Source organism: Dendroctonus ponderosae, unplaced genomic scaffold (genome assembly GCF_020466585.1).
Source record: "Dendroctonus ponderosae isolate FM_Combo_2020 unplaced genomic scaffold, Dpon_F_20191213v2 Dpon_F_20191213_6, whole genome shotgun sequence".
Taxonomy (NCBI): Eukaryota; Metazoa; Arthropoda; class Insecta; order Coleoptera; family Curculionidae; genus Dendroctonus; species Dendroctonus ponderosae.
Window position 1 is genome coordinate 13,724,791 of NW_026018814.1, and position 12,912 is coordinate 13,737,702.

A 12,912-nucleotide genomic window follows, 5' to 3' on the forward strand; every position below is an offset into this window, starting at 1 on the left:
AACTGGCGGAAGTTTTTTGAGATGCAGCTCATTTTTCACGGCTTTTCTACATTCCAATTTCAATGGAGCTTAGAATTATTTCCTGTAGGTACACTAAACACTTTTTTTCTTTCCAGGTGACACGATGCAGCTTTCGTTAAGTTTGCTTTCCATTTTCCCTGGAAGATCGCTATTAGTTGATTTATTTTATATTAGTGCATGTAATATTTATGCTACGGGGAACGACGAGAAAGTATCTGGAGTCTGTATTGCGTTATCTAAATTTGTTGTTTTAATCCGAACGTAACAGCAACCATGTAAAACAAGTGTCGTTTTCGTGTGAATTATACTTTCTATTGTCTTGGAAGGTAATTTGTTGCATTTATTGTTGTTTCCTTCTGTGAATTACATTCTAAATTAAAGAGGTCCTGTTTTCTCAATAGAGATTTGTTCCATTTTCAATAGCAACACTTTTTACTCGGTTTTTCTACCTTTTTAATTAAATTTTATATATACTACATTTTCTTCCAAATTTCGACAATTTAGCAACTTTTGCATTTTAACTTGAAATCTTAAGTAAATTTGGCTCCTCTTCAAACAGCAGCTTATCCATAATAATGATCTAAACTTAGATAAAAACTACAAAAAATCAGTTTTTTTCAATGGCTCCAACAAACTCTTTTGGTCCAGTGTGAAAATTTTCTATAATTAAACAATAAGTAACGAAACCAAATAGGAGTAAAAAAGTTAATAGGTGTCATTAAAAAAAACTTATTATTTTACATTTTTTATGTTAATGGTTGTATCCTGCATGCACGGTTTACGTAAATCACCCTGTATATGATCTCCTATTTGAAATTACAAACTAGATAATACTTTTTGTTATAAGCAGCAGGGCTACATAGCGCAAAATATTTTAAGTCGTTTGACCACGCTTGATTATAAAATTAGCCAAATTTTCAAAACAATCCAATGTCACATCCGTGAGCCGCCCTGCATAATATAATTTGATTTCTAAACTGTTTTAAATAGTATTATTGTGCAGTTTTTATTATAACACTGTATGGCTCGAACTTGGCCTCTAGTACCACCTTGTACGAAAGTAGTCGGAGGTTCTGACTAAATGGTGAACAACATTTTATGTCTAAAGGTACCACCTTTAAAGACAATTTTGGTGGATGTTTTATTGGTTAGTTTAACATTTTCTTGGAGCAACACGTTTCTGAATATTATATTTTAAATCCGATGTAGTAACTGGTTTTGCCCAGCATCAAAATTTGTCGACTTTTGTGAGTAAAATAAAAAAATTCAATCAAACAARTTKATGTAAGTGTGTACACATCAACTTCTTCTTGTTAAAATAAAAAAAGCCGAGATATTTTTCAAGCGTGGCAGTGGCAAAATCGTGTCTCGCCTTGGTCTTTTGCAGCCAAGCCCAAGCTGTAGTGTTATTCTTTTTTAAAGCTTGAGAAATATATCAGTACCATTATCAGTTCACCCTTAACCACATTTATATGAAGCCATCTTTAAAAAAAATGTTTTGAATCTTTTAAAAAGAAATTAGGCAAATGTCTTGAACCCGATCGTGCKTCGCGAAAATGCTTAGGGATTAGGCTTAAACTTAATTGAGCTTTTCCAAAAATTGCTTTTTYATAATYCGTGTCTGATCTAYAAATTATAGGTGCAATTAGATTCTAAAAAGTTGAAACTTCCTGTTTGATATTCTAATAAGGTTTCTCATTACGCCTTCGTACTTCCAGGGGGTTTAAAAGTTATGGTGACGAAAGCACATTTTCCAGGTTCCAATAAGTGAAATATGAAAAAAAGTTCATACGAACATGGATCTAAACTGCCTCGTTTTCGATCTACAAGGGTGTGCAAAGTTCAAATTTGTATTGCCTTTTCTGTACTTATTCTAAAAGTTAGGAACTTGATAATTTGCAAAGTTAAGTCTTTTTACCCCGAGATTAGACACTTGCGACCACCACATGCACCGACATTTGCAGTTATAACTTATTACCCTATATGTTTAATTACCAAAAAGTTAGATTGAAAACTAAAAACACTTGTTTAAGTTTTGTCAATTTCGTTATACAGGGTGAGTTTTTTCGATGACTAGTAGAGGGATCTTCGAAACTAGAGCAGTTCCGAAGAAGGTTAAATGCACAAAGAATTGTAATTTTAAATGCTCTACTCGAAACTAACATAATTTTTCTAAAATTTTACAGCTGTCAAGAGATATTTGGGAAAAACTTATTTATGGTAAATTTGTAATTACTCCTAGTTCCGTTGATATTAATTTCACAGGAAAGCATTAAATAGAAAACTTGTAGGAAATCTAATTCTACACAAAATGGCATATGACATTTTTCCAAAATAACTGTAATTTTTGACATATGACACAAATTTAATTTTTTTTAAATACTTGATACTTCATTTTATTACATACATTGATTTCATACCATTCTTGATTTCATTACAATTGATTTCATTACAAATTATGTGATATAGCACGTTAGGTTTTTTTCGAAAATAAAGTGTCTGCAAACAATTTATACTTTTTCAATTTAGTTGATCGAAGTTAACAAAGGAAAATAGTATAAGACAGCATTGTTTCCATAGTAACAAATAATAATAGTATGCTTCAGTATTTATTTTGACAACTACGTTAAAGTTGTCCAAATTTTACAAACACTTTTGGATCGTCGAATACGGGACAAAAACCAAAATAAATTCCACCCGTTTTTTCCCGAAAACCATTCAGGTTTTCTCTAAAACTGATCATAAAATAAAAAAATTTTAATCGAAAACGCAGACAAACTATTATTCCTTGATGATTTTTTTATTTTCTGTCAATAATGGGGTCTTTTCAGCCAACAATGACAAAATTAAGTCTGCTAGAAAATTTGCCTCATTCATCGGTTTGCAGAGAACTTTAGAAAACCCATTTTACCTTTCAATTTGGCACAAGAACCAAATTTTATTAATTTTTTTCCGAAAGTAATTAGGATTATCTTGGAAAACGGCCAGAGTGAAAAATGTACAACAAATTATTTGGAAAATTCGCCGCCCTCATTGCTCTGAGGATTTTTACAGTTCCTTTAAATTTTCAGGACATTCCAGTTTTATCAGTTTCGATTAAGCAATTCTTTTTTAGTTTTACTTAAAATACTGGCAATTTTCAGGTATTTTCTGTGAAAAATTATAAAATACATTTTATTGGAACACTCGCTTCCTTAAGCGCTTTGCAAATATTTTTGGAAAACTGGTTGCAGCTTCGGATTATGGAAAAAACCCTAATAATTATCTCTGGGTCTTTTTCCAAAAATATTTCCCCAGACTGAAAAAGTGAAAACTTCATCATCAACAATCATTTATTTGGAAAACTCTTGGAAACTGGGGTTTCTTCACTTTCAGATCAATATATTAGGAAACAGTAATATGTCTTATACTATTTTCCATGACTAACTTAGATCAACGAAATTGAAAAAGTATAAATTGTTCGTAGACACTTTATTTTTGAATAAATCCTAACGATGTGACATATCACAGAAATCGTAATARAATACTCTATTCGGTAAAGCAATATTSAAGTATGGTTGCAATTTAAAAAAACGYAAATTTGTGACATGTCAAAAATGACAGTTATTTTGGAAAAATGTTTTATGCAATTTTGTTTGTACTTCAATTTYCTACAAGTTTTCTATTTAATGTGTTCCTCTCAAATTAATATTAGCGGAACTAGGAGTAAYTTAAAAATTTACCATARAAAAGTTTTTCCCAAATATGTCTTGACAGCTGTCAATAAAATAAAAATAAAGTTCAAAACTACAATTCTTTGTCCATTTAACCTTTTTCGTAACTGCTATAGTTTGGAAGATCCCTGTACCAGTCATCGAAAAAACTCATCCTGTATTGTTTATTTCGGTCTCTCGACCACTTTTCAAGGAAAACAGATTTTTATTTTCATTTACTGAGTGGATACCTATCTATCAGTAAATACATTTCCAAAATGAATAAATGATAACAAAACTACCACACCTGTTCAAACTTGCAACGTAGCTTCGTGATTGTTCGAACATACCCGGATGTAATTGTTCCACCTTGTAACTTAGAAACGAAGCTATTTTTTCTGTTTTGCTTAGCAAAATCTTCTTAGGCTTTTGTCACCACAACTGAGCATTGAACATTATGTTCTGGTTTTTGTTTCATTTAAAGTTCTGGAAAAATCCATAAAACTATCTTTCAAATAAATGCATCTTCAAATCGAACTTCATAGTAAATCTGAAGGAAAGTTAACCATTCTTTGCTCGTTCTCGGTCAGATTTACCAGAAAATTATTGATGGTACGGAACATTACAAAACAAGGTTTGGAATGAAGACAATAGAAAGCTTAATCTTGAAGAATTTGTTATTCATATGGCAGTAATAATTTGGTTTTCCCTTAAATTTGGACATTTTATGGTGAGATCCAGGCAGCATTTACCAATAGTTTTAACCAGTCACTGCATCAAATATAAATAGCAAATATTGGTTTTCATAATGAAGTGTTCCTGCAAGCTAGGAAGAGGAAAGGACATGCGAAATAAAAACACAGTTTATATAAGTACACAAGATGTAGCATTTAATGCTCACGTTTCAAAAAAAAAACACTATACAGAGGACACGGCGTTACCAAATCAATTTTGAGGTATCTTGTCCCATAATTATTTATAATATTAATATATAATTTTTATGAAAAAGCAGAACACAATAAAGTTTCCTCTCATACATTATTAATAACATAGAGGTACGATATTCTCTCAATGATCTGTATTGATTTAATTTTTTTCGTATACATTGGATAAGGCGATAATGATTCATGATGGTAATCACTTAAAACGAACAGCCAACATTTTATTGGAGGTAAATTGTATTTACAATAAAAGTACATAAACAGTATGCCGGGTAAGCCGCGGGAGGCTCTTACAAAGAGCGTTAGTATACTTAATAGTCTATGCATAAATACTTAATACAATATGTACAATACACCAGAGTATATTAAATCAAAAACTATACCTCTGAGCCTAGTGTAAATCGGTATACATAACAAAACCCTCGCCTTTCCCAGCAACTTAACAAAGGTAACGCTGAAAACGTAAATTCAAACAATAATAGAAAGGCCAAATATACAGGACAAATGGGCTTTATCCGAATCCGCTCTCTAACCAGCAATTGTGTACGAGATAAATTTATAATAATTACAATAATAATAACCTATAACATCACTAAAGTCGTATACGTTGGGTGTCTGGCAAAAGATTTGGAGCTGGATAAAACTCTTTATACGGGGTTGTCCACTGAAAGATAGAAAAATCAATTTAGCAACATTAACAATAAGCCCAAACAAAACGTTGAAATCGTTCTACCTCCAGTCGCCAACCCTTTTATAGAAGGCGAGTAGAATTGATTAGTTATTACATCGAAATAATCAGAATGGTGCAAAATATATTACGTATTACATCAGACTTAGATATAGTGCCACGAATCTCTATAACTCTTTAATTGCAAGTGATTTACTTTCCCTTATCAATGTTCGGCCGATTATTTTCAAATACCTGAAAACTTCGATTTTAGTTGGTTTAAAATATTATTTCTTCTCAAAGGATCTCATCCAGTTAATGAATGTTGGTGGCAATTGCGCCGTATTCTTTGCGATTCGTTTGATTAAGGTTTTAAGCCATGAACATGAACTGCCGCGGTTTCTATAAGATGCTGGAAGTCAAGGTATGTATTTTTATAAAAGATTTACTGAACACCAGAACGTTAAGAAAGTTCAGAACTAAGAAAAAAATGATCCAGGAGCTTAAAATTTAAACAGAGCACTGCCCGCTATTTGTTATAAACAATACTGCTGCACTATTTACTGCTTCATGCGAAAGTGTTCTGCTTTGTTCTGTAAAACGGTTATAGTCAATGTATATGTAATGTATAAAACCTGCCTCTAATTTTATGCTATTGTGTATTATAATTCGTGCTAGGTTTTAGTTGCCGCCAACCAAGTTAAATAAATAAAATCCAAGCAACTTTTTTGTTTAGTGCTCATGCATTCCTGATCGCATTTTTTTTAAATTACTATTTTCAAAAATGTGCGTCTTCTTATAAATCATTAAGATTAGCGCAGGTTTTTTCATCATATAGTAATGTACTTAGATTGAAAAGGGAAAATTTACATCGATCTGCAATTATCGGCTTATTTGAAGCATTCACAGCAAAACTATATTGGGCACGACTATACATACAAAGTTACTTAATAAGTACCAAGCAAACTACAGAAATTAAAAAATAAATTATCGTTAAGGACCTACGTTCACAATTATAATCTCGTATATTTTGATGATCGATCGATCACCTGAGGACTTTGCAACATTCTGTATACTTGTGTACCAGTGCAATAAAATTAAATTGTATATCAGAAATATTCAATGTTGAAATATCTGGCAATGTTTGTACCTACTGGAGTGCGACTAGTATATGATGTGTATATAAACAGGGGTCTCGGAATTAGGTGGCCAAACTGAAACAGTGAAACTGCTTTCAAAAAATAATATTAATTGTATTAATTAAGATATATTAAAAAGAGCAGTCTGGTTGAAAATCACCCCGTGCGGATGGCTGCTTTCAAATTATTCCCTTATTGCATGCTTAATTTGTGCCAAAACTAGAGCTGTTCATTTTTAACAACTGATAAAAAATTGGCTCTAACGGTTTCCTGGGCCTGTCTTTTGTTCTTTTGTAGAACAATTCGGAAAAGCTAAATCTGAATAAAGAGTCTGAATACCAAAAACGCTACTCTCAATTCACTTTGCTTGGACGCATCAATTTTCCAGCAAAATGACTTAATTAATGAAACAAAATTATTACTGATACTAATTTACAGGAGTAATTGGAAATAAATGTTCGCTATCTTCTTCTGTGGCACAACATTATTACCACACAAGTAAGAATCCAAGGGGTTTAGATCAGGTGATCGAGCTGAGAAATAAAGAAATTAGCTTGCAAAGGAAAACGCCTGAATGATCATGGCTTTGTTAACTTTCTATGTTCAATCTCAAATAGTTTCTTACGTAGAGTGTGATGCGCTTGCAGTAACGACAAACAACAATAATAACAACTAACTCATGAGTGGATAAACTTCTTAGTTAATCAATATTGATTGATTTAAACTAAGCAAAACCTTGTTTGAACGACCCATTAAGAAGTTTGAAATTTTTTGTTTTAACCCACCAAAATACTAAGGCAGACATTTCGAATGGACAAGTCATCAACTTTACGAAGGTACGAAATTGTATAGAAAACCATAAGCAAAGAATAATTAGAGGTCGCACACGGCGAAAAACTGTGACCTCGTCCATTTAAAGCGGAACTTTAAGTTGCCAGTTACAACGAAATTCCACCAAACATTTAAGAATAATGCGAAAGTTAAAAAATTGGCTCTTTTAAGATGCATTTCTGAAACGTTTACTTAAAACATTAATTTCGTTTTGCAAAACTAATTTTGTTTCGTAAAAATTTGCAAAACTAATTTTGTTTTGTAAAAATTTGCACACCCTGTACAAATAATTAGATGCAAATTCAGACCCTCCCAAAAACCAGGACAAGGCAATAAGACGATTGAAATTAGTATCATTGATTGAACTGCTGATGAAACCGATTTATGTTACGAATTGCGGCACTTGTAAATAGTGTGTAGATTTCAATGTGTAAGAAACTCTGCAGATACTTCAACATTTTTTTCTCTTTGAAAGACGTTTGCGTATAAAGAGAAGCAGGACAGCCGTATAAAAGTATCCTCTATTGATACGAAACAATTCAAAAGTTGTAAACTCCTGAAGAACATTATATGATGGCTTTGTTACGACGAACGTTATAAAACTTGGTATACATTTTCGGTTGTCGGTTGGCAGTGATCCTGCTTCTCCCCTTTATCTTTATTGCACTTTTTTGATATTACCCTAGTTGCAGCAGAAGGAACGTAATTTTTAACCACCTGCTACATGTTAGTATTTTTCTAGGATCATTAGTTACGTATATCGTATATCTTTTAAAGTTAAGTACTTCACTCATTAAACATGGAATCGGATCTGCCACTGAATTTAGCAAAAGTGTCGCGTGTGTTCTGAGAAATCATTGATTAACGTTAAGGCTGTCTGAACATTTCTTGATTTGGGGCAAATCGGTTTCATTTCAATGAGCCGGAGGGGAAACCAAACTCCACTTCATTGTAAATCGTCATAATCTCCATAGTTTAACAGTAATTTTAAAATGGCACAACCCTGAACTCTTAATACGCACATGCCCTGCTTCGTTTTCACCCTTAAATAATTTGCAACCACAAGTTACAAAATAAACTCACTTAACTGTAAGTTGTCTCACTTAATTTAGTGGTCAATACTAGATTTACAATTCGAATTTCACACGTTTTTCGCGATACTGAGCTTTGAATCTGTTCAGCTGATTAATTGAACATAGAAGATACTTTCTTATTTTGATTGTATACTAGTATTGAATACTAAATGAATGATTACTATCGGTGACGATGAAGGAATATAATTTGAAACCAAGAAAAGACGTGGTGCTTTGCGGCTGATCGTTTTTTTTCCTTTAGGAAGGACATGGCATAGTATTACAACACGGGTCTAGACTACAATACCACATGACTTTAAAACGTTTACGCTTATCTCGTAATTGTTGCGTAACTGTTGTAACAGAGAAACGTTACAGATCCGGTTTGAAGGAACCTCTTCGGGGCGCCCCCATTCCTCACCACAATATTATATATGTATATACAGCAGTCAGCACGATTAGTCTAATACTTTTGTACAAGTTTTTCGTTTTTTTTACTTTATCTAAACACTGGGGCACTACATTTACACTTTGTACAAATATAATCACATTTAAGAGTTGCATATTTCTATGTCCATTGTCGTTGCGACAAGCTGCTGAAGGGAACCTGGAACAAGAAGAAAACCATAAGATTTCGGTAAAAGAAACAAATACACAATTAAAGTGAACATGATGAGATTCGTAATCAAACTTTTGCCTTAACACTTGATTCGTCGAAATATCAATAAACGGTTAATTCGTTATGGTCCAATTTCTTGGTCCTGAAACGGTTTTAGCACTGAAAAGGGAAGTATACCTCTGGAAAAGCTGGGTCAAAACTCAAATGTTTTCCTATAAACCGCACGCAATTCCCAAAATCCTTCACTTTGCCTAGTTTTTCTATCTGCTTGCAAAAGTTAACCCAACATCATGAAACCGCAGCATTTTACTTGGAAGGTCTGGCCTACTGGCTTTCCAGCGTGAGGACTCTATGAATACATACTTATTAACTTTACAACTTTCGATCAATCTATCAATCAATTTTTTGAGCTAGTTTTACGTAACAATTGTTTGATTATTTTGTTTGCATAGTGATCTACTTGCGTATTTTTAAACTGTGCTATTTCAATTATAATAGATAGTCCTTCTTGATCATCTAAAAAGCAGACATTTATTGATTAGTATGAAAGAAAAAATAAATTCTTGATTTTACACACGCCCAAACAATCGCATCATATTATGTATGCTTATAAAGCAATATCAGAAGAGGCACATGCACGTCCCTTATGGTCGCGACTTATTTTGAAGAACAATTGAACTCTCGGCACCATCAAAGCCATACATGAGCGAAATAAAGTACATGTTTCGAGTGTTGGTTTAGGACCACCACAGGTTCTAAACAGATTCGAGGGGTGTCTGAGATTATCACATTTCAAAATGTGTATTTACTATGTAAGTACGAGCTTATATTAAAAACTGACTTTTATTGGAGATATAATTTTTACATACGTAGATGCAAATTGTTACATTGTTAAATCGAGACTCAGCGAAAGCATTTAGTGCAGTGCAACAGAAGTCATTTGTTTTTCTTATTTTAAACGCTATGCCGAATTTTCTTCAATTTCTGAATTGTGCGCGTTTATTCGATTCAGCATCCCCTATTCTAAAGGGCGATAATAAACGTATTTACACTGGTTATAAAACGTGAAAAATTGTGAAACAGAAACAAACCAATCAAAATAGCAAGAGAATTAAAACACAGTAGATATTTTTATTTTGCCTGACAGCCGAAGTAAAAATCTCGGTCTGCTACGTATACCTACATATTTTAATTTATACTGTAAGATGTTTCAAGTATCAAAATATTTTAGTGCGTAGTAGCTGTGTTTTTACCATTTTTTCTTAAGTTTCGAACAATTGACTAATGCACATTTCCTCAAGTCAGTATTAATATTGCTTCTTTTATCTTACTTGGATATTGTTCTTAGTTAGTTATCCCTACTTCAATCGTATTATTTCAGAAACATTTCGATTATTGTTTTCAATACATCCAGATATTTCCAATAGTACCAAATCGCTGTTCGCTGGATACGCATTAGTCATAAGGAGGATTGAAAAAACAAACGTCGGGATTCAAAAATATATTGTAAATGACAAGAAAACGTTTGGGTTTTATCGATTATTATTATTACTCATGTTAGTATGAAATTTTCTCTTCAAAGCATTCATCCGAAATTGAGAAGGGTAACTTAACAATAACTGATTTAAAGCCAGTTCAGAAATTAAATCTAGACGATGTTCGTAGACAGAACCGCAGTTTCAAAGAGGTGATTAACTAGAACGTATGAAGGCGCAAGTGGTTGCAATCTTATTTAGTAGTATTTTATTATATTGCAGTCAGTGTAAAATAAAATTGAAATAATTGAGAATTATAGAAAAATTGATAATCTGATAAATCACTAAACGAGCATAATCTGCTGGCTAACAGCTAGAAGATCTGCGGGCTAGAAGCCTGCATGCATTGGTTCAAATTTGTGTGATGTTCGAATCGAATTCGAATTCAAAATCAAATCTACGCGTTAAATTGCCTAGGAGAGGAGCCTCAAACAAACAAAAATATAAAAAAATCCACATTTTATCTCAATAAACAACGAGAGCTTTTATTGGTGCTTAGATAGTTCTAGTGAGTGAGAGCCGATACGAATTTAATACACTTCATTTGAAAAAAAAATAAGGTATTGGCAAGAATCAGGCGGACAACATTCACAAAGCTGGTCAAGTTGCAACTTAACTAATTAAAAATTAAATTTTACACGAAATCACTGGAAATCGTACAAGGGGGGTGCAGTTTAGGGGTTTAAAACCCCCCTTCTAGCCGAAAACTTATAGATAATATAAAAGTCGAGGACAGAAAGACCGATTGGGTCGATAGCCTTTTTCTATAGGAAATAAAGATTATTTATATATATACAGTGTGTGTCCAGTGTAAAATTATGTACATGGGGATATTGGAAACCGTTAGAGTTCCAGGATGGACCAAATGGGGAAAAAGTTGCGCAATCAAGTGCCTATAAATAATCTGTCATCAACTTCTTTGAACTCGGAATAGCAACGGATATACAGGGAAAGAAAGAAAAAAGTGCGTTTTATAAAATTCTTTATATCGTGTTTATATAAAAGATACTATAACGAAATTTTCAGGGTGGTGATAAGAAATTAGCGTGAATTTGAAAATAAAGTAAAAAATAATCTAGGCCACTATGTTCAATGAGGCCGAAGTCAACTTTTGGTTTTCTTATGGGCGCCATATTGAATTTCTGCATTTTTAAATTCCCCTTTAAATATGCTCTTCAACCATGTATAACATGTTTATGTTCCGTGAAGATAAATAATTAAAATTAACAAAATTCAGATTTTATGGTAGTAGGCATTGATATTTCCATTAATTATTACTTTAAATTATTATTGATCATACATCGAACGCTGCAAAAGAACAAGTAACATTTTAAGATTAAAAGTAGGTGTTCAAATAAGCCACCGTTTCCTCGCCCGCACAACATACATCGTCTCATTACTGCTTCACAGGATTTTCTGATCATTTCTGGGGTAATTCTGTTAACAGCTTCAATCACAGCGTGTCTCAGCTCCTCTTCGGTTCCGTATGACCTACAGTATACCACATTTTTGAGGAAACCCCATGCAAAAAATCAATCGGTGTTATGTCAGGGGATCTCGCAGGTCATCTTACTGATTCCAGGTTGCCTATCCACTTGTTGGGAAATTCGTGATTTAAAAATTCTGTGATAATACGTCCATTATGTGGCGGCTCGTCGTCTTGTTGGAAATACAAGTTTTGCAGGGGAGCTAGTGGAACATCCATAAGTGCTTCAGTTAGGTTAGTTTGTTTGAGGTTCAAAAATCTCTCGGAATTTAAGTTCTCATTAAAAAAAATGGTCCAATCACGTGGGTACCCGTAATACCTAACCAGACGTTAAATCCAAACCCAACTTGGTGCCTAACTTGACGAACTAGCCGTGGATTTTCATCAGACCAAAAAACGGCATTTTTACGATTAAATAGTTCACATTTGGCTCTCATCTGGCCAAAGGACTTTTAAGGAAAAGTTTGGTATCTCGTTATTTCTTTGAATAAACCACTGACAAAATGCGATTCTTCTAATCGCATCGCCATTCTGGAGTCCCTGGCAGGGCCGTTCACGATAGGTTATGACGCTTTAAAGTACTATTCGCCGTTGACCGGGCAACACCTGTTGTGGTTTCAATTTGACGTAAAGACGTACGAAGTGTCTCAACCACGCTTTGCATTACCAAATTGTCTTTATTTTCGTCTGGAAGTTTGTTTTTCTTTACCTTAGCAAAACTCCCGTAGCTAAAAGGTTGTATTTCAGACGCCTAAACATAGTTCTACCAGGTTATCGCCTTTCTGGATATTTATTCAAATACATTTCTTCGTATCGTATTTTTCATAATTTGAAAAGTGATTCATTTTGAAACACACAATTAATTACAAACACTTGACACTGACAATAAATTCTACTTTGACAGTTAC

General features: G+C 33.2%; 1 protein-coding gene across 6 annotated transcripts in view; it reads right to left on the minus strand.

Annotated features, from left to right (window-relative positions):
- Nucleotides 1–4,576: 4,576 nt before the first annotated feature.
- LOC109543812 (homeobox protein homothorax) overlaps nucleotides 4,577–12,912 on the minus strand; it is a 250,340-nt gene continuing 242,004 nt past the window's right edge. For all 6 annotated transcript variants that reach the window (XM_019913687.2, XM_019913684.2, XM_019913685.2 and 3 more), the window contains one exon: nucleotides 4,577–8,971. The gene's annotated coding sequence lies outside the window, so the exon portion shown is untranslated. The remainder of the gene's footprint in view (nucleotides 8,972–12,912) is intronic.